Raw genomic sequence first — 21076 nt, forward strand, 5'->3', positions numbered from 1 at the left:
GGTGGCTACAGCAAATGAGTACTTTGGTGCCGTCCTCGACACTACCTAGCCCAACGATCAAATTTTGAATAGGGGAGTTCATGTGGGAGCTACGCGAACAATTAGTTCCCCTTGGTACAGTGTACCCTTGGCAGGCTGCTTGAAACTGAAACTGGCCGCAAAAAGAGCGTCTGTGTTGTCGATGTCGCCGCCCCCCTGCCTTTCGTCACATCTCCGGTCCGGCAAAACGAGCAGCTTGCGTTATCTCCTTGCTGTCTGCCGGCGGCGTATTACTAGACAGTTTTAGTTTAGCGTGGTTACCGGAATAGCGGGCGTACCGGAATAGCGGGATCGAAGTGCGCATGCGCAGAACGCTAACCGACCCATACCGTTTACCGGACAAGCTAAAACTCTAACGTTACCGTGTTAGCGTGGTGTACGTAGTGTACGTAAAACATGGCGGCGGTCCCGGTCGCCCGCTTCGAACTGAATTTGGCGTTGTTTTTGTAGAATTCACTTCGTTCGTAGCAAATGACTGCGTAAACGGCTTTTGCTTAGTCTCATGCCGCTTCGCCGAGAGAGTGTTATGGCTAATCTTGAGGAATTTTCGAGATCACTTCTCGTTTCGAACGCGCCTAAGCCTAACTAGAGAAATTTTTTTTCTGAGATGCGAGCGCCATCTGTCGCCAAAGTCGGAAGATAGGCGCGACGACGGCATATGGCCTCTGAGATTGGAGGATGTCGGAGGCTATGGTAGACAGCTTGTACTGCTTGTCTGTTTCGTTGCAGATCGACGGACATGTGAAGTAAAAATACAACGCGCTCCTGGCTTCCATTGCGCTGCCTATCGCACTTTCCGGACGCACACACACATAGAATTAGGTGCCCTGTGTATGCGAAATTCAAAGCGTATTGGAATAGCGTCCCGCACGTAAACTACGCTATCACGCTATACTAAAACTCTCTTTCTGCAAAGTTCGTTTGCGGAACGGTAACGCTATTTCCCGTAACCCCGCTATTACGCTAACGCTAAACTAAAACTGTCTACTATTTGCGCCCCGTACAGCGCTCGACCGCTGGCGCCACGCTGCGCCGCTCGCGCGTACCGCGTTTTGAGGTGGTTGCCTTTGCCAAGGGCGCTCGAACGCAATGATATGGTTCGCATGCTTGCCGACTGAAGCCGTGGTGCCGGGCGCCGACGCGAAGCGGCGGTCGTTGGGGTGTTGCGGAGCGCAGCGTAGCAACACCCCAAATAAAAAAAATACTGCTCCAGTCAGGTAGACTGCTCCCTCCCTGATAGTGAGATTATATTTGGATCATCAAAACAGTGATGCGTTTATTTAGGAATACCACCGATCCCCTAACAGCAGGCTAGTCACCCCCAACCCCGCGTGTTCTCCGTCCACGCCTCCTCCGTTACACTGTACCTCCGTTCCAACGGCGGCGGCTAGAAACGTGGTACGCGCGAGCGGCGCAGCGCGGCGCCAGCGGTCGAGTGCTGTACGGGGGCGCAAATAGAAATACGCACCCCGGAATCATCGATAACCCAAGGAGCAGCGAACACTCGGTCATAAAAGTATCTTGACGCTCAAACGCTTTAGCTCGGTTTCGCGGGCTCGTCACTCCGGATCTTCTGCGAATCGCCGACGTTACGCTGCCGCTTCGGCGGCGCTTGACAGCCTTCGAAACGCCACAACTATCGACTCAAAGGAGTTGTGGCGCTGCTACACGGCACTTTTGGAAGGCCGTTCAGTGGTTCAGGCGTTTCTCGCAAAAATTGTGTGGCGCTGCGGATCTTTCTTTTTGTTTTAATGTCACCAAAAGTTAAATAATAATAAATCCTTTAAAGCACAAAATGTTCTTTTGTTTTTGTTTAAACATTTTAATAAATTCTTTATACATTTTTAGAGCATTTTGGTTTGATTTTATTTTTCTTTCTAATCATGATTACGACCACACGGTGAACGAGAGGGCATGTTCGCGCTGTTTCCGCTTCCGTTGCTCAAAGGCCATCGGGGTTTCGATAGAGTTGTAGGGTGCTCCGTTGACTCGATAGCTTATTGACTCGGCGGCTTTCGAAACAGCCCGTGTAGCAGCTCGAACGCTCTTCTTCGGCCACCCCATCTTTGCGGCGATGTGCTCAGCGCGGCGGCGACCCGTGGGTCCATGGAGGTCTCCATGATGGTCACTACCTTTCTTTATTCAGTGGACTTAGTAGATGGATGGATGCTATGAGCGCCCCCTTTGAAACTGGACGGTGGGTTGTGCCACCAAGCCCTTGTTATTTTTTTGCCTAATGCCCTACCTTAATTTTTGAGAAAACAAACAAATACAAAGTATTCCAAACATGAAGCTTTTTGAACCATTGCTGGGAACTCTGTTTTTGTACATCTCCGTTGTTTGTTGTGTCCCTACTTTTGCTGGATCGAGTGATGCGCGAAAGCCGACGCCATCTGGTGGTGTCGCAGCGTCACATGACTCTTCGCTACCATACAGTTGATACAGAAATCCTTGCTGTACTCTTCAGCACCACGCCGTTGTGCGCTGGCGTCCGAAAACAGCCGATCTCTCGCAAAACAATAACATTAAACTAGTAAAGAAAATAGAGCAAGGTACATTTCAGCTAGCTTTAATAAAGAGTTTGCATTAAAGAACATTCGGAATGGATGAAAGACATGCAAAAAATTATAAAGGGCGCTTTCTTTGCAGCTGATTTTACGAAAACCTTTTGTCAAAGCAATAGAGTTCCCCAGACCAAATACGGAAGCCTAGTTTTGTTAGGTGCGAACACCTAAACGGTACTTGCTGAACGTTGACAATCAGTGATAATCCATTGAAAATCCTTCCTTATGCAACCTGTGTACGAGGAAATGTCAGATTATTGTGGCTCGACGATTTTGGGATATTCTCATTATGTGTAGTGTCAACGCATCTCAGTACTTTCGCTTGAAGCAACGTGTTGGTGCGTTGGAGAACTCTGTCGCGTCGCGCGCGTGTCGGCTCGTAAATCTGTGTGACTTTTGCGATCCCCGTGAGTGGGTGTGCGCCAAAGATGATAAGGTCATCATCATCGTCAAGAATGCCCTGTGGCTGTTCACGCTAGATGTCAACTAATTCTATGCGGAAACGTCGAAGCTAAAAGCATCAATAATGAACTCGTGACGCCGCTAACTGCATGCTGTTTGCGTCGCCTGCATTCTTGGCTTGCAAATGGGCGCGATTCATCCTTGTCGCACGATTTGCGCGCGACGTCAACAGGCGACGAGACAGAGATCGCTGACTGTCAAGGCGGTTGCTTAGTTGGTGAAACCGCAGGTGAAACCACGTACGTACGAGCGACGGCTGCAAACGACGCGACGTGGAGGCAGCGCGATACGCTTGGTTGATCATTTGCATATGTCGCTTAATAAACGTGGCTGTTGCGACAGACTCGCACTTTGCACTGCAATTTGCCCTTAAATGCAATCGCTACTGCTGACAGCTATGCCACGAACTTTTCACCCATTGCAAAAACGCTGCAATTTCTGGGATCGAGCGGATGGCCACCAGAACACCGCGCCTCTCATGCACCGTGCATACAAGCCACGGAAACCGCAATCGTGTTTGTATATCGTGTCGAGTTGCAGCAGCGATGGGCATGCAAAACTACGGCTACTCGATCGAGAAGCGCAAGGTTGCGCAAATGACACCGAGCTGTGGTGACCAAGAAGATGCGCTGCACCGCAACATACGGGGAAGGCTGGCGGATTCTCGCTCGTTTTGTATTGAAATAGGAGTTTATTTCGGGCCGTGACTCGCAGCAAAAAAGGTGCCCAAAACGTCTGCGTTCACCCATGACGTCACGTCCGCTATAACCCATGATGTCACATCCGTTTGTTTTCATGGCGGCTGTTTTTAGGGGCCGGTCGCGTTGTGGAGCGGTCCGTATTCTGTGCCTTCTTACAGCGTAAGTAATCCATTTTTCCACTCTATATGCATGTAATATTTTTTAAGGTTGGGGCTGTCAGCTGCGTGATGTGTTGCCGTTAGTTATCTTGCGCGCATATTTTGCCTCGTGGCCGCGTCAAATTGCAGCCGGCCCGTGGAATGGGCCGTGGCAAGCTGATCCTGTGAGTATACGCCACGGTCACGATCGTTAGTACGTGTACAGAACCATCCAGTAGTCTGGTTCAGTGAATGATGCGTGAAAAAACGAGGACGCTAGAAAACCCTGGCATGGTGAGCTGTTCTGCCAGATCGTGTTAAATCGCGTTTTTGCGCGAGATGGTCGAACAGCTTTGCTACTGCATTTCATTTAATCATCACCTGCATTCTTGTTAATAAGACAAATGGCATTACTGCGCGAAAGAGTGTCTCGAAGTTTCCCAACAACAGCCAGTGCCGCCGTGCCTGTTGCATGGACGCTTACCAGCCACACGCTGTCCTGATGCAGTTAAAACGATTATGACGCAGTATCAGCCTGCTACTGTGGGATGCAGGGTCACTATGACAATACAATTAAAAATAACAAAAGAAATGAATGCAGTAAGTTTGGTGTTCAAACGTTGCCAAGCGTGATAAGCGAACCTGCCTCGTAAAAGGCGTTGAATGAATCGGCTTCCTAAAGTCAGCTTCGCCGCAGTAGATTTGTGTTACGCGGTGAAGCTTACCCAAAGTTGTTGCAATGAAGCATACCAAAAGTGAAAAGGGGCCGCTCTCAAGGGACATGTCACGGAACGCAGACGTTTTGGGCACCTTTTGTGACCCGGCTGGATCCCCGCCCACGTAGGGATCCCGGGCAACGAGGCAGCTGACACCCTGGCGAAGGACGCCCACCACACCACTGTGTCCCTCAGCCGGGCCGTGACGGAGGGCGACTTCACAGGACTGAGGCTGCGGCGACACCTGGCGACCTACCACCCTGACAAAAGGGTGTCACTGGGATGACCCCACGCCCACTCCCCCAGCGAGGCCTGGCTCGCAGGGAGACCTCGCTCCTACTTCGGCTTCGCATCGGCTGCAGCTGGACGGCAGCTCGCAGCCACCGACTAGGACGAGCGACGTCCCCGGCCTGCACTTCCTGCGGGGAGCCGGAGACCATCGAGCATATCCTGTTAGCCTGCCCGGCGTACCTCCAGCAGCGGGTCCCACTCCTGCAGGAGTTCCGCCACCTGGGCCTCCCCTCAAGCAAGGAGGAAGGCCTTCTCTTCCCCGGCCGACACCACCTTCCTGCACTTCGAGGCGACGTGGAGTACCTTGACTCGTCAGGGCTCTCCGCACGCCTCCAAGACATGATTTCTGCAAGCGGGACGGCCTCGTGGCCTCCCAACCCGTCCCGGGCCTGACAGGCTCGGAACTACACCCCTGCAGTCTTGGCAGCACTCCAAGGCCTTCCATCTCGACCTGATACGTGCTGCCACAGCCTGCCGGTTGGCTACGCCCAGCCATGGTGACTCCACCCTATCCCCCTTTCTCTCCCACTTACCCCTCCCTGTTGGCGCTGAGCCGTGCTCTCTCAAGGGCTGCAGAAGATAGCGTCAACCTTTCCCTTTCCTCACGAACCACTTACTACCTTTTGTGTGCTGCGACCCGGTCGCAGCAGTGGCGACCTGCAGTGCGGATCGGCGGTCGTCGCTGTGTGGCTATTCAGAACTAAAATGCAATAGTCGCGTTTAATGAATAGTCAATTTCACTGTGCCCCTAACTATCAACCAAGCCCTGTCCGCTGGTTCTTGGACCCTTGGATATCCGTCCGGATGGCATTCTCAAGGAAGCGTACTACTTTGAAACCGAAACCTTCGCTGAACATCTTTCTGTAGCGACTTCGCTTCGAATCTGAGCTAAGGACCCTATAAACAATTGCTTATACGCTCTCCAATTTTCGACTGAAGCCTCTAAAACAACGTTGCAGTGCATTATAATCCCACTCGTTCGTTGCATTCTCAAGAAAACGCGTCTCATGTGAAAAGGCATTGCGGCAAGTCAAAGGTCCGCGGTAGTAGTGCTATTCGTTGAAGCGGATTTCATGCACGCAACTTATGATGTGGTTGCTCCGTTAGGAAATTGTACGAGTCAGGTCGCACATGCACGTCCCGTGAAAACGAAGGGCAAACGTGATGTGCGAGTTGACGGTCGTAATTAACTTGTTCCGTGGGCTGTTTTCTGCCGTTCTCCGCTGCAAGTGTCGAATTTTCGCAGGATTGGACGTTGCGCATGTTCTCTCTGACGACTCGTGTTCCGCACTGCCTTTTGCTGCAGGCGTTCGTGCGTGGATTGCGGACTTAGCTATTTACAGGCACCCCGGTTTCAAGCACATCATGAGCAAGCGATAACTTGAGCAGCCCTGCACGGTTGGGTGCACTAATAGCGCGGTGCCGAAAACGCAAGAAACACACGGTAATTAAATTCCACATGCCATTACACAGCGTGCTGCGTGGTGAAGTTTGAGGACAGAGCGTGCGGGCCTTCTCAATGTCGTTGAGGAACTGCTGCGAAAATGTGTACGGCGATGTGCCCCTCCATCATACCAGCTCTTCCACTTTTTCTCGTATAGGGAAACTTGCTTTGATGGACTTATCTGAGCTGTCTAGACTTTTAAGTCAATAAATAGTGTAATAAATGCTCCATCTGCATGCTTATGCTAACGTGTCAACGCGCTTTTTTAATTTTCCGTGCGATTAAAAATCGAAATTTCGCGATTATCTCGCTGTTTTCTCAGAAGCTTTCTTGATTGTTTCTTTGTCTGGAAAATATTTAGAGCAAAATGTGCCCTGCAACAACCCGTGCGGTGTTTTTCATTCCTTTTGCAATATTATTTTATCTGCTAAATTCCTTAAAACGTTAAAAAATCAAAGTGCACTGAATAGAAAATAGCAGTGCCTTCAGATAAAAATCTAACAAAAATAGTTGCACTCGTAGGCTAAACAGGCATTTGCGTTTTGAAACAATTATTCGTACAGGAACAAGATTTGCTCTTAAGCACTGATGTAAAGGAAACGTGGTGAAAAAAAAATTAAGGGGTGGTGGAAACGCGTCACAGTAAACAAATAAGGGGGAACAAAATGGAAAGCATTGTCTATGTTGGCCGATGCTTCACACACATATTTTATTTGCCGAATTTTTGTCTCTTGTTGAAGAAAGCAAGCCTAGCTTGTTACCGGCATTGCCACAAACCACTTGTTTCGTTTGTAGTAGCGAATAGCAGTGGGACAACATCATAGAACTTGGATGAAAGCAGCAGCTATGCATTTAGCTATGTTGTCGAACAAGCAATTTCGTTTTGCCGTGCCCTAAACAAAAAGTTAAGATGATGTGTTGTTGCAAGTCGATAGATTGAATATCCCCGAGCGAGAGGAGAAGTATGCATGATAGGCTTATTGCTAGGCCAGTAGGTGAGGAAGTGTGGTGAAAGTGTAGCGCTAAAACACATAGTTTCCGTGTTTCTTCTGGGCACGATGTGCTTTCTTGCTACATATTTAGTATGCATGAGGCCACCCACAAGAACCTGTTCTTAGCACTTTTTATGAGTTGCAGCAAAGCGGAAATGGGCATAAACGTCTGGCGTGCTCCTAAGACGCGCCCAACAGCAGATGCCATTCCCGATGCTTTGCATCATGTGATATGTAGCATATACGAGTATTACCCCATGAAAATCTCCATGCCATTGCAAAGTAGGTTCATTTGTATCAGTGGCACCCAAACGCAGGGTTCGTACAGCTGCTTGGAAATCCTTGCATTTTGAAAACATTTCAAGCGCCCTTAGGACCTTAAAATAAGTGCGCTGCTTGATTTCCTTGAAAATTAGGGTTGGAAGCGACTTCAGAACAAGTAAAATAAATGCCACACTGTGCTATGCCGTTTCTATTGGGGAAAAACAATCGTCCATAATCTCACGTGAGAGTTTTGCTAAGCAATTGCTGTCTAGCACATCTGCAGTAACTGGCAACAGGCTTGTTTAAATCATCGCCATCATGGTGCTAGACGAAGGCAGATTAAGTGACAATGTTGTACCAGTATTTTTGTTGTTTCGCTAGTTGGTTTACGTTGCAGCCATCATGGCTTCATTATTGAGGTCTGAGCTGTACAAATGCCCGAAGGAAAGTAGGTTTCAGCAATTTGGCTTTAACAACACAAGCATACTTTGGTGAAGCCGGACACTACTAACTCACATTAAGTGAAGTGTCTGATGTGTCACAATGCGACTGACATTGTTACAATAGAAAAGTAGACTGAAAAGCCACCTAAAGGATTTGAAACGTGCATGCAATTGAGTGGGTGCTTAGCTATAAAGAATTATAACCAAGAAGGAGATTTCAGTATATATTAGTTTTATTTATGACAAATTTGTTTTAATCTCCTTAAATTAAAGCCTTCAGCAACCTGGTAATCGTTGAATTGTTCTTGAATTTTGCGTCGGACATTCTGTACGAACCCTGCAAAGATTGCTTTACAATTTTCATGTTTCTACCATTTTCTCTGTTCTGGCACCTCTATATAATGCCTAGCGTGTAATTAAGTTTCAATGACAGCTAGGGCTTCATGTATGCCTGCTGTTTGTCTGATTCATGTGCTCTTCTATGTTCGCCTATAACATAACGAAGCATGACCATTAGTACTCTTCTATGGCTACCACGATTTTGATGTGCGACTGAGCTGTTATGTATAGAAGCCATTCGAATATAAGTGAAACATTTAAATTATTTATCTGTTTTCACATTACTTTGTTACAGAATGGTCTTCCGCAAGGTGTGGCGGTGTCAGCACCACCACCGAAACAAAACGACTGCACAGCACACCACTGGCTGCCCAGCAAAGATAGACATTAAAATTAAAAAAGTGAACCCCAACACTAAAAAAATGATGAGTATTTGTGCAGAAGCACTCCCCTTCCAGCTGTGATCCAATTGGCCACAACACATAATCACAGCACAGTGTGCTGATTCGCTAAAGCTACTGCGTGCCAGCCCAGAAACAAGGGCCACATTCGATGCATATTTCGAGCCTGTTTTCACGCTTGCAGCTGCCATTCGGCACCACGAGGAGGCACTGGCACTGGAAGACAACAGCCACATTTTGCTTGCCAACAGCATGGTGAATCCAACACAAAGGACTGTTTATTACTGGCACCAAGAATGGAGGCTAGCAAAGTATGGTCCTCTAGCGAATCCTCTACTGAAACTCCAAGAAAAGTTGGCAGACTATGCAGCACAAGGTAAGATTTCATACCAGCTGTCGAACTGAACCTGAAGTGAGAACAGTACCAAACCATTGATTTTGAGCATCTGAATCAAAAACAAAACCTGAACAAAAAAAAGTAATGGTTACTGGTTGGGAACTAAATGGAGAAAGCATTTTCGGTAACATAAGGTAAAAAAATGCATTATGCTAAACAAAACAGCTTTTCTTCTACAATCGGTGCACCCCACACAATATTGACAAAACTTTTTTAAACACCCTTAAAATTGGCCAATTCTCACTAGTTTTCAAATTTCATCATTTTAAAATTTTATTACAAAATAAATACAAAATGTGGCTGCACATTTTTTTCATTAATTTGCAAAAAAACTATTCGAAGATTTGTCCGAAAATCTTTCTGCTTCATTCATTAGATAAAATTGTCCCCAAAAGCCACCGATCTCGAGGTCAGTGAAGCCCTTGCTCAAAAAGCTAAGTTTGGCAATTTAAAAAAAAATACTGTGGGTGATACAGGTCTAAGCTTCCTTGGGCTAGTAGTTCTGATAATGTAAAATTCAAAAAAAATTTTTTTGATGGTGCACAGTGATTTAGTTTTGGAGTGACAGGTCTTTAAACTTGTAAAATCTGCATGTTGCAAAAATGATCTTTTTCAACTTTAGTCAATTACAATATTTTTCAAGGAAATGCACGCTATGTCTCGCAAAACAAAGGTTGATTCCTTTGTACAGCGTTATTTGCCCACCTCATATAAAAGTTTTACTGCAAACAAAAAAATTGTTGGTACGCCCCCCAAGTTTGTCCTTATCTGATCACACCCTAGTCCACAAATCGTTGTGCTCAATGTATACGCCCTTGACCTCAACTTCTAATAATTTTTCTGTTGTGGTACCTTTAAGAGCTTCTGAAATTTTGTACCACATTTTAGAGTTTCATATTTCAGCGTAATTTTCTCATGAGACATTAAAAGGATGACTACATAAATTGGCTGGTATATGTAAAAACAGGCAAACATTAACAAAAGGACAATGAATTCATTGTTCAGGGAGGCCAACTTTAATTAAAAAAAGTTATGCTAGGAATACACAACAGCCTGCACACTATAAAGATTTGGTGCAAAATGTTACAAATGTGTCAGAACTAAATACGTTTTGCATGCACAGTTCGGTTATTCTAAATAAAAAATGCACCAACCAGCACAACTATTGTGACATGCAAGTACGAGCTGTCTTTTTAAATATCAGTGAACCGTTTTTTAGATGGTTTACAGTGGTATTCCACTCTTGGCTTTGTGCCGTCTTGTTCCTCAGGGTACATTTAATTTTTTGCTGCGAACAGCTAGAACGTTTTTCTGGCAGTTAACTCGGCAATCCCCTCTTAAAGCCACAGCGATGCGGACAAAGCACTGCCACAAATTAAGGTTTCTTCTCAAAGCCAGATTTACTTAGTCATAGGTAGAAAGTGAGATTGCATTACTTGGCATGTAGAATTGAAGCAGCATAGTATTTGTTTACAAGTTGGTACATGAGTGCACTCGCATAATGTCAGCAAGGAATGCATACTTCTCCGAGTGTGCGAGAGACATAAGACGACAATTTTTTCTTTCTTTGTGTGGGTGTGTGTATGTGAATTTTTTAGTGAGTGCCTTGACCTTTACCTATGCTATTGTGATGCATCTTTTCTAACTGCTTTATAAACATTGAGATGCACAAAAAGTGAAGCATGCCTTTATTTGTGTATAAATAATCCCACATTTTTTTTACTTATTGATAGCTTGTCTGACTCGGCACTAAAATGGGTCCTTAGACACAACACAGTGATTTTACACCTCTGACCAACTACTGTATAGTGAAATAATATGTGACCTCAATGTATCAAGTTCATCCTGCAGCAACAATGCACCATGGCAAAAAAAAAAAAAACGACATAATACCAGCTCATTCTGTCTATGTTGGATTTCATGCAATTTTGCATTCCTCTTGAGAACAATACAAACAGCCATGCCTGTCTTTTTTCTTTCTTGGAGCTAAAAAAAAGAAAATAGAAAGCTGCCTTCAGATCTGCATGTGCACAGTTGTGGGGCCACTATTTTCTTGTACCCCAAAAGCATTTAGGTCCCCAATTATAAAACTATGATTTGCAGTGGTGAAAATTAGGATCTGTTGGAGGGCAGTAATTACTAATTTAAATGCACTATTAACATACTCAAATAAAGTTCTAAAGGTCATGTTCCTATCCCAAAATTAGTCTAACCAGTGCACAAGGCAACACCTGCTAAAAATAGAGATTAGCACTACTATTCAGCCATTCAAAATGCATTGGTTTTATGCTGTTTTAGCATCTTGGTGTGCACCACTTCACCATTGCCTACCTTTTGTTGCTGCATAAAGAATGAATGAAATTACTTTTATGCTCTTTTTTACATTTATATATATATATATATATATATATATAAAATGGTGCTCTTCCACAAAAAGATCATGCGTCTGTTGAAAACAGTTGTATTTTTTCTCATGTATTAACTTGTGCCCTTAGTCAAGTTTCCAAATATGATGTAGAAGCTGCTCTGTATAAAGTAGAGGAACACTGACAGCTGTACTGCATAAAGTACAGAAAGTGAGAGCGGCATAAAGGAGAGATGCCTCGACCTGCAAAGTGCAGTATCACTAACAGCTGCAGTGATGGGAATGGCCAAAAGTATTTTGTAGCAGGTTTTATAGCAGGAAAAATTGACAATTTGTAGCAGCTGCCCTCAGTTTTGTAGCGCGTTGCAAAAAGACGAAAAACAGGCCAAAAGCAGTCTTTATTGCTTTTATTACATAGCTGCCTAGTAAATGTATCATACATGTGCCTTTTCAGAAATGACTAGCTTTTGTACTCCTAAAATGAAGTGCTAAATACCATGTGAGCATGAGTTCACTGACAGCATAATTAATGCAAGCTTTTATCAAAGTCAAACCAAAGCATAAAATGTGATGGGAACAAAAACACACAACGTTAATGTCAGCTGCATGAAACATCACTACGCTTTCTGCCCCTTATCTGTAGCATCCAAGTAAGAAATAGTTTCACTCATTTTCTTTGTCTTGCTTGAGCAAGTTTTGCCTGGCCACTCAATGTCTGAGAAGTTCTTCAGCTTCATGCCCTACCGAATCAACAATTCGGCATTTCTGAACATTCGGTCTGCAACAGCCACTTCCTTAACTTGATTTTTGCTCTGCATCTGTACAAAGGCACTATGGTGCTATATGTTCAACACCAAGGTGCTCCGCATATCGTTTTCATGACCCCTTGACAGCCCTGATGACATGTGCATTAAATGAAAACAGGCACGCATTGCTGTCAAACATCTTTGCATATGACATGGTGTGACGCATGCCATTTATGCTCGACAAAGAAAGATTTGACCTTTCATGCAGGACTCTTGAATTTTCACTGAACCCACACGACATCATCGTTACCATGTTGAAGTGATAGAAGTGCCTTGACTAGCTTTGACAGAAGTGGATATTTCGGCCCGCCTTGAGCATCCATCATTAAAACTTGATGCCAGTATCTGTAAAGTGGCATATCAGAACCAGCAGTTAACTGGTCCAAGCTGAGCACTGTTACTTCATCAAGAAGAGATTAAATTATCCATCGCTGATAGTTCCAAACTGCCTGAGGAAGTGATTTCAGCCAATGCGTGTTGCAAATGAAGCATCTCGAGCAGTTCTTGGCAGCCTAGGATGACAAGTCGAAGAGGCATATGGTTGGTGGCTGTGATATGTTTTAGCTTCTGGATTTACATCCGATGCTTGCAAACCACAAAATCATGGACTTAGAGACCTGGCTTTTGGGGCTGTCGTATCGAGGGAGCCATTGAAGGAAATGCGCTTTGGACTCTACCTATATGAAATACCACCGCCAAATGTAACCAGAAAGTAGCCAAGTCGCCAGCCAAGTCGATTTTCAGTCACCAATTTGGCGAGAAGTCACCAAACTTGGCAACCCTGCCTGGCACAGCTTGTGCACTGGATTGTATTGGATTAGCTCGGTTTTTGAGTGGCAGCAGATGCAAAGGCAACCTGCGCATAGGGCTGGTGGTAACTGCCTCCTGGTGTCGGCGACAAGTACTCTCAGTTCTGGCCTCAGAGACTGCGCGGCACGGTGTCAGGTAATTTCGGAGACCACGCTTTGGAGCAGCTTTGGAGCAGTTTCGCTCATTTGTAGCATGGATGTAGGAGCATTAGCAAAATGTAGCAGCTTGGAGCAATTGTAGCAGCTTTCCCATCACTGCTGCTGTTAGTAAAATTTGAGTAACAGTGCAATAATAGCAATTCTTATAACAATCTATCAAATTTATGTATCATGTCATAGAAACTTTTTTATTCACTGTTTCCTTTGCTTGACATTATGGAATGTACTTCATGACCACACAAAATGCTCCAATTATGCAGGAACTTGCATCTACACAGCTGGCGCACCAAACTGCTGGGCGGTGCTTGTGGTTATCCCTGTCATGCAGCGAGCTCAGTCTGGATGCCGCACAGGAGATAATTTTTGTGGATTCAACCTCCTCGTGTGATGCGACAAGGAGCACAGCCTCAATCATGCCTACTGCTACAAAAGCAGGTGCCGTGCCTATTGCTCTGTTGTTGCACAGCTCTCAAACTACGGAGGGCTACAGCCTTGCCTTTGAACTGCTCAAGGATAGTTAGTTGCCCATCATGCCTCGGCAGCAGACAGGTTCCTGCTAATGAAAAATTGAATCGTGTAGCTATCCATATTAAGTGACACTAGCTATACATGAGCAACACAAGAACTAGGTGAGAACAGGAGCCAACGTTTCAACAAGTGGATTTGTCTTCTTCAAGGCAACATATGCTCTCCTCGGCACAGTATATATAGGCAGAGTTTTTCTAAAGGGGAGAGAAGGTAAGGTGGGTGGGTGATGTCGCCTTGAAGCATATGATGTTGCCTTGAAGAAGACAAGTCCACTTGTCGAAACGTTGGCTCCTGCTCTCACCTTGTTCTCATGTTGCTCATTGTCTTGAATTTCCATCTCCCGCATTCTCTTATGTTTTTACTAGCTGTACATAGAATTTATTGAGACGTCCTGAAGAAGATATATTATAGGTCACTTTAGCCATGGCAAAAATCATAATCTTAGTGTTCCTTCTGAGCAACAGTGCTGTCTCATACAGAAGAGTATTCTTTGCACTGTAAAGGGACTACTGAGTGAGCAAGTAGTGTTTTAGGCTAGCAGGGCAACCACTAGAAACAACTAGAAGATAGACTCATACATGGCCCTTTTTTGCTGCATAGATTAAAACCCTTAATTGATGAGTGTTATCCACAAGCCACATATTTGAAAAAAATGTGGCCGAAAATATTTTGGGTATTTACATGTGCCATTATTAAAGGGTTAACAATGACATAATAGGCTCTGTAGAACATTTTTTTCCTAGCATCCAGAATATGTAAATATGGCAGCTCTAGTAAAAAAATATGCAAAGAAGAGTACTACTGGGAAACAAGCAAGGCTGTCTAGGTAGCTTAGTGACTGGCATTGCCGTGCTGAATGCAAGGCTGTGAGCTCGATCCCGGCCGTGGCAGCCACAAGCTTATATACTTAGATTTAGATGAGTGTTAGAGAATTACACGTGGTCAAAATCAATCCAGGGTCCCCTACAAAGTCCCTCTTAATCAGATAGTGATTTTGGCGTGCATAACACCAGAATTTATTTTAGTGAAGTAAGCAACGGGTTGACTTTCAACGATTATGACAGATACAAATGTTAGCCCAATAACTAAAATGCAGTTGTTAATGCTTTAGCATTTCCTGCGCCGATGTGTGGCTGAGTCGTGGACCTTGCAGAATTTGAATCTTTTTTTTTAGCTCTGGTGCTACCCTAGAGTTGGGAATTTTAGGGACTGCCATATGAATAACAAATAAACTGCAAATTAACACAATTACCTTGGGAAGACTATAAGAAAGCAATGTTGTGATGGCCAAATGTTTGTTTCTACTGAAGCCTCATAGAGGAGCTATTTTTTAGAAAGAATAATGGTTAGGATCACCAATGTATGCATTACTGTTGTGTAGAAATATGTACAGGCACCTAAATCTGATATCACATGAGCACCAACCACAATTGTTAAATAGGTAAAAGTAAGACGGGGAGACTGGAATGCGGCGTCTCACTCGGTGCGTAGCCGTCCCTCTTCTGCCCTTCTTTCCCGCGCACACCCACGTGCACGGGAAGGGGGTTCACTCCGGGCACTCCGGGTTCAAGTTACACTGGCACCGAAACTGCCAGCCGGTCCCACTCGCACAGAACTGGCGCCATCTGTGAGCGCCTCGCACACCAGGAGCGCACACACTCGGCCGTCTTGCAACTACCGACCTTCCCGGTCGGAATCACTGTCGGAACCTTCGTAGTCGATCTCGTCCTGGCCCCAACGCTTTAGCTTGTCCACTGGGGCGATGCTGCTTTATGCTTTCCTCCCGCGCCGTGCATTGGGCAGCGTTCCGATGCGATATCGGTCGTTGGGAAGTTTTTCCGTAATGATGTACGGCCCTTTGTATTTTTCCTTGAGTTTTCTTGACTCGCCACACGCTGTCGGCTCTCGCTCGACCAAAACTACATCTCCCGGCTCGTAAGTCGGCGCTCCCGAACGCTTCCTGTTATACCTTGCCTGCTGTTTCTGTTGATCTTCGCGAATTCTCTCTGCCGCAGATGTACGCTTGGCCTCTACTTCGCGGTCAAATTCCTCGGCAAGGGCGTCATCCACGCAGTCGCCGTTGATGTTTTGTGGCTTAAAGTTGAACAGCAGTCCAAACGGTGTGGTCTTCGTAGCTTGGTGAAGTGTATTGTTGATTCCCCACTGCACCTGAGGTAAAGTCATGTCCCAGTCTTTGCCGTCCGTGTTCATCGTCAAGCATGCGACCGCTGGGGTAATCATGCGATTGTATCGCTCGACTTGACCATTAGCTCGTGGCGTCGCAGTGGCGTTTTTCACGTGCTTGATGCTGAAGGATTCACAGGTTGCCTTGAATTTGGTGCTCGTGAAGGCAGTCCCGCGATCGGTGATCACCATGGTTGCTGGCCCAAAAATGCTAGCCACATCGCGAAGAAATTGGGCGGCCGGTCCTGCTGATGTGTTCCGGACTGCTCGTAATAGCACAAACTTCGTGAAGCCATCAACAGCCACCAGTATGTAGGCGTTGCCGGATTTGCTTCTCACGAACGGACCGAGGTGATCGATGTGGATGGTGTGAAAGGGCTTGCCACCTTTGTCATTACTGTGCAGCTTGCCTGGTCTCTTTCCAGTGGGAATCTTGTGAAAGAGACATTCGATGCACGCGGCGATATATCGTCTGACATAGCGCCTAATGCCTGGAAACCAGTACGTTTCCTTCAATTTCGACATTGTTTTGTCCACAGCAAAATGTCCGATGTCATCGTGGCAAGCTTTCACCACGCGCCAGCATGCGTGCCTTGGCACCACCCAAAGAAGTCGTGGCGCCGAATCGCCCTCATTCACCTTTCTGAACACCTTGCCGTTGCTGAGATGGTATTCGCTTTGAACGCGCCGGTCTTCGTTGGACAGGTGCTGCTTTCTGCTCAGTCGCTCCTTTAGTAGTTGAATGTCGGTATCGTTCTGTTGAGCAATCGCGTGGCAGTCGTCGATCTCAATGCATGTTGCAAGGACGTGAAGGCCACTGACAACCTCTGTTTCCTCGGGAGGGTCGTATGGTGAGCGACTCAGCGCGTCAACGTGCGCCATCGTTGTTCCCTTCCGATACTCGATATCGAAGGCGAACTCTTGAAGACGGAGCCACCATCTGCCGATTCGTGGCAAGAGATCCCTCTTGCTCAACGTTGCTCGCACGGCATTGCAATCTGTGACTACCATGAATTTCAGACCGATCAAATACGTCCGAAACTTTTCCAGGGCCCACACAACTGCTAGCGTTTCTAGCTCGTAGGAGTGGTACCTTTCTTCGCATTCTGTCGTTCGTCGGCTAGTGTAAACAACAGGATGAAACTCTCCGCTCGCTTGTTCTTGCAGCAGTATTGCTCCGAGCCCATCCTTACTGGCATCCGTATGGTCTTCAGTTTTCGCTTCGAACGAAAAATGTGCCAAGACAGGCTTCTGAACCAACCATTTCTTGAGCTCGACGAATGCGGCGTCGTGCTGCGTGGTCCATACCCAGGGCTCATCCTTGGCCATCAACCTCGTCAGAGGTTTTGCAATACTAGCGTAAGCCTGAATGAACTTTCTGAAGTAGCTAGGGAGACCCAAAAATTGACTCAGTTGATGTACGTCAGCGGGCTTTGGAAAAACGGCGACACATTGGATTTTGATACTTCCTGGTCTCACGCCTTCCGCAGAAATGTCGTATCCAAGGTAATCCACTCGGTCATAGAAGTAGCACTTGCTCAATCGCAAGGTCAGTCCCGCTCCACGGAGAACATCCAAGATCATTCGCAGTGACTGGAGCCCTTCTTCCACAGTTATCGTCGGTAGCAAGATGTCATCCAGGTATGCAAGTGCCACTGTGTATCGCAGTGGACCAAGAACGGCGTTGATCATTCTCTGAAACACTGCTGGGCCGTTGGCCAAACCAAATGGCATATGGGTGAATTCGTAATGTCCGTCGGGTGTGATGAACGCAGTCTTGTGTCGGGACTCCTTGGCAATAGGAATCTGATAATAGCCCGATGCGAGGTCGAGACTCGTGAAAAGACATTTTCCTCGCAGACGGTCGAGCTGATCATCAATTAACAGCAGTGGGTATCGGTCCTTTTTCGTCACTCGGTTGAGTGCACGGTAGTCCACGCAAAGTCGTTGCTCTCCTGTCTTTTTCCGCACCAGGAGGATAGGGCTTGCATAGTCTGAATTTGAGTCAACGACGATGCCCACTTGCTTTCGCTCTTCGATGCCCACTTGCTTTAGCTCTTCGATGACCACCTTCGTGTGCTCTCTATCCGCAAAGGAAAGCCAATACGGGCGAAACCTTACAGGTTCATCAGTCGTTACTTCAATCTTCATTTCTGCTACATTCGTGTGGCCAATCTCTGAAACACTGTTGGCAAAACAGTCGTGATACTCGTCGATGAGTTGAGCGAGTTTCTCACGGTGCTCCGGGGTGACGCTTGAGCCCGTTTTGAAGTTAACGTTCGCCATTGGACGTGGTTGAGTGGCACTGCAGCTTGGCCCCTCGTGTCACATTGGCCCCTTGTCGAGGTAGCAGATTTCCGCTTGCGCTATCCGCTCGTGTGCTTTGATGCTGGGTTCGTGATGTAATACGTTCATGACGGGAATGCATGTTTCGTTCGCCGCATCGACGTTGACGACGCAACGCAGAATACAATGTTCGCGCCCCTCTTGGCAGCTCAGTTGGGCGTCCACGAATACATCCGCATTGGGCTCGCCGCCTGTAACGTAGAGCTTAACAAATCCAACGTAGTTTGGTGGAACCACTGTGGATTCCCTGGCCCAAAGGCACACTGGGCGTTGCGGAAGATCTGGAATTTCAATGGACTGCAGTGTGGACTTTCGTCCACGTTCTTCTGTTCCTCAAAGATCCTCAAAGTGTTCCCTCGCCGTACAATTGTAACGTGAGATTGCTCGGTGAAGGGCTGTCCCACGATGGGAGGTATCGCTTGTGACTCGTTCGGCACAATCAGCACGGGAACGTCAGCTGTTGCTTGATCGACTGTGAGGTTAACGTTTGCCTCACAGCACGGCGTCACAAGCCCTGATCCATAGCCTCCGATGGTGAGCGGCTTGTCTATCGCAGTGCATTTGACTCCGATTCGGTCTGCATCCTCTCGTCGAATAGTAACGCACTGGCTGCCGAGGTGAACATATGCTCTCACGTTGTGACCGTTAGCTTTAGCAAGCATGAAATATTTTTCGCGTCCGCTGCACGGATGTTAAGATTTACGATGCTCTGAAATAGGCGTGGCCCGCTCTCCTTTTCTTTGCAGTTTCGAGCTTCGTGTCCTATTCGGTTGCAAACACCGCACCTCGCCCTCCGCTGCGGACTCGGGCAGTTGAGAGAGAGATGGCCGTACTTGTTGCAGTTGAAACACCGCGGCCCTCCTTTTTCGTTGGAGAGGGTTTTCCTCCTCGGTTCGGACGGAGAGTTCTGTCGGCTCTCGTTCAAGGTCGTTTCTGGCGCTCGGTTTCCCCTGTTGCCATGACCTGCAAGATTTGGAATTCCGCACTCCTTCAAATGGTTTGAATCCCGGGAGCCAATGGTTCCGATGCGCTCTTCAAGATGCTTCAGACATCGGAGAAGCTCCTCTGGCGAATCGTACATGCGAGTACTGATGGCTCTGATGGAGTCCTGATCATTGAGGCCGGTTATAAGATACTCAATGCAAGTTTCCTTGCTGAGGTTACAACGGCGTGCTTTGGCCAACTTGTCATAGTAGTATGATTCGATGGGCTCACCTCGCCTGTAAATACGGTCCTCCATGTCTCGGTGAAGTCGCTGCATTCCCGATGTCGTGGGGAAAGCACGCTTGAGCTCCACCTTCCACTCGGGCCAGGTTTTGTTGACAGACTGGAGGGAATAGTACCACGTCTTCGCCAGTCCATCCAACCTTGCGAGCGTGTTACAAGATGTTAGTCTGTCCGACCAACAGTAGACTTCCGCTAGGTCGTCCACCCGTCGAATCCACGCGTCGACTGTTGGCGAGTCCGACGAAGTAGGGTCAAACAAAGGGAGCAGGCGCGACGTCTCTCCTGCGCCGATTACAGGCATGGTCGCTGCCTGTTGCAACTGGAGGTGCACGATCCCGTTGATTGCTTCCCTCACTGCTGCTTGCACGGTTGCTTGAAGGACTGCCGACATGTCAAACATTGGTCCGGGTGTCGAAGTGGTGCGTGCCGCTGGTCGATGCGCTGTCGGGCATGCCTCGGCTTGTGCTGCCTTCCCCGCCATCGGTGCTCCGCCGTTCGCCTTCGCTTGTCGGAGCCGTCGAAGATATTCCGTTGCGAGTGACAGGCATGGTAGGGCTCGATGGTTGACTTCTTGCGTTCTGGGCATACGCTATCCCACTTCTGAAGTGTTAAATACGCTTTTCGGAGATAGAGGGAAACTGGAACAGCGGTTACTTTAACGAAAAAATTTATTTAGGTAAAAGTAAGATGGGGAGACTGGAATGCGGCATCTCGCTCGGTGCGTAGCCGTCCCTCTTCTGCCCTTCTTTCCCGCGCACACCCACGTGCACGGGAGGGGGGTTCACTCCGGGAACTCCGGGTTCAAGTTACACTGGCGCCGAAACCGCCGGCTGGCCCCACTCGCACAGAACTGGCGCCATCTATGAGCGCCTTGCACACCAGGAGCGCACACACAATGTTAATCAGCTACTTATGATGGTGCGATTTGTTAAGTAAATGAGGATAAGTGCATGCACTAGGAGTGCACACAAATGCCACATTCTCAAACGAGCCTTGACTTGAAGCTGCCCCATTGAACTAAAGTATGCATGTGAGCTGGTCAGTATGGCGACATGTTAAGGCAGGTAAAACGCAGGCAGCGGAAAGAATGAGGACATTGAAGCTGCCCCTCGATTCCATAGTGGAACAGTGCTTCCCATAAACCAAACAATGGACTGCAGTCCAACAAAGATGCATCTCTACTCCATTGTATTAAACTACCATAAAATTCCGAGCAAGCGCCCCCCCTCGAGCAAGTCGAAATTACCGGCAAAGTTAGGGGGGGGAGCGCTATCCCGGAACGGCACTAAAATTCAAGATGGCCACGAAAAAATTTTCCCGCAAAAAAAAAAAGCGCAGTGGGAATAGCATTCAAATTTTATTGAACATGAACTTTATTAAGCCAAAGATTTGTTAGTGGTGTTTACCACACTCAACACCACCGTTACTCAAAACCACCGAAAGAACTATAGAAAGAGCGCAT

At 47.0% G+C, this 21076-nt stretch overlaps 1 long non-coding RNA gene across 1 annotated transcript in view; it reads left to right on the forward strand.

Annotated features, from left to right (window-relative positions):
• Positions 1 to 3862: 3862 nt before the first annotated feature.
• Positions 3863 to 21076, forward strand: part of LOC125942298 (uncharacterized) — a 41508-nt gene continuing 24294 nt past the window's right edge. Inside the window, exons 1-2 of the long non-coding RNA XR_007464977.1 lie at positions 3863 to 3925; positions 4748 to 9169. This is a non-coding gene — a long non-coding RNA (uncharacterized LOC125942298). The remainder of the gene's footprint in view (positions 3926 to 4747; positions 9170 to 21076) is intronic.

This window comes from Dermacentor silvarum, chromosome 1 (assembly GCF_013339745.2).
Source record: "Dermacentor silvarum isolate Dsil-2018 chromosome 1, BIME_Dsil_1.4, whole genome shotgun sequence".
Classification (NCBI taxonomy): domain Eukaryota; kingdom Metazoa; phylum Arthropoda; class Arachnida; order Ixodida; family Ixodidae; genus Dermacentor; species Dermacentor silvarum.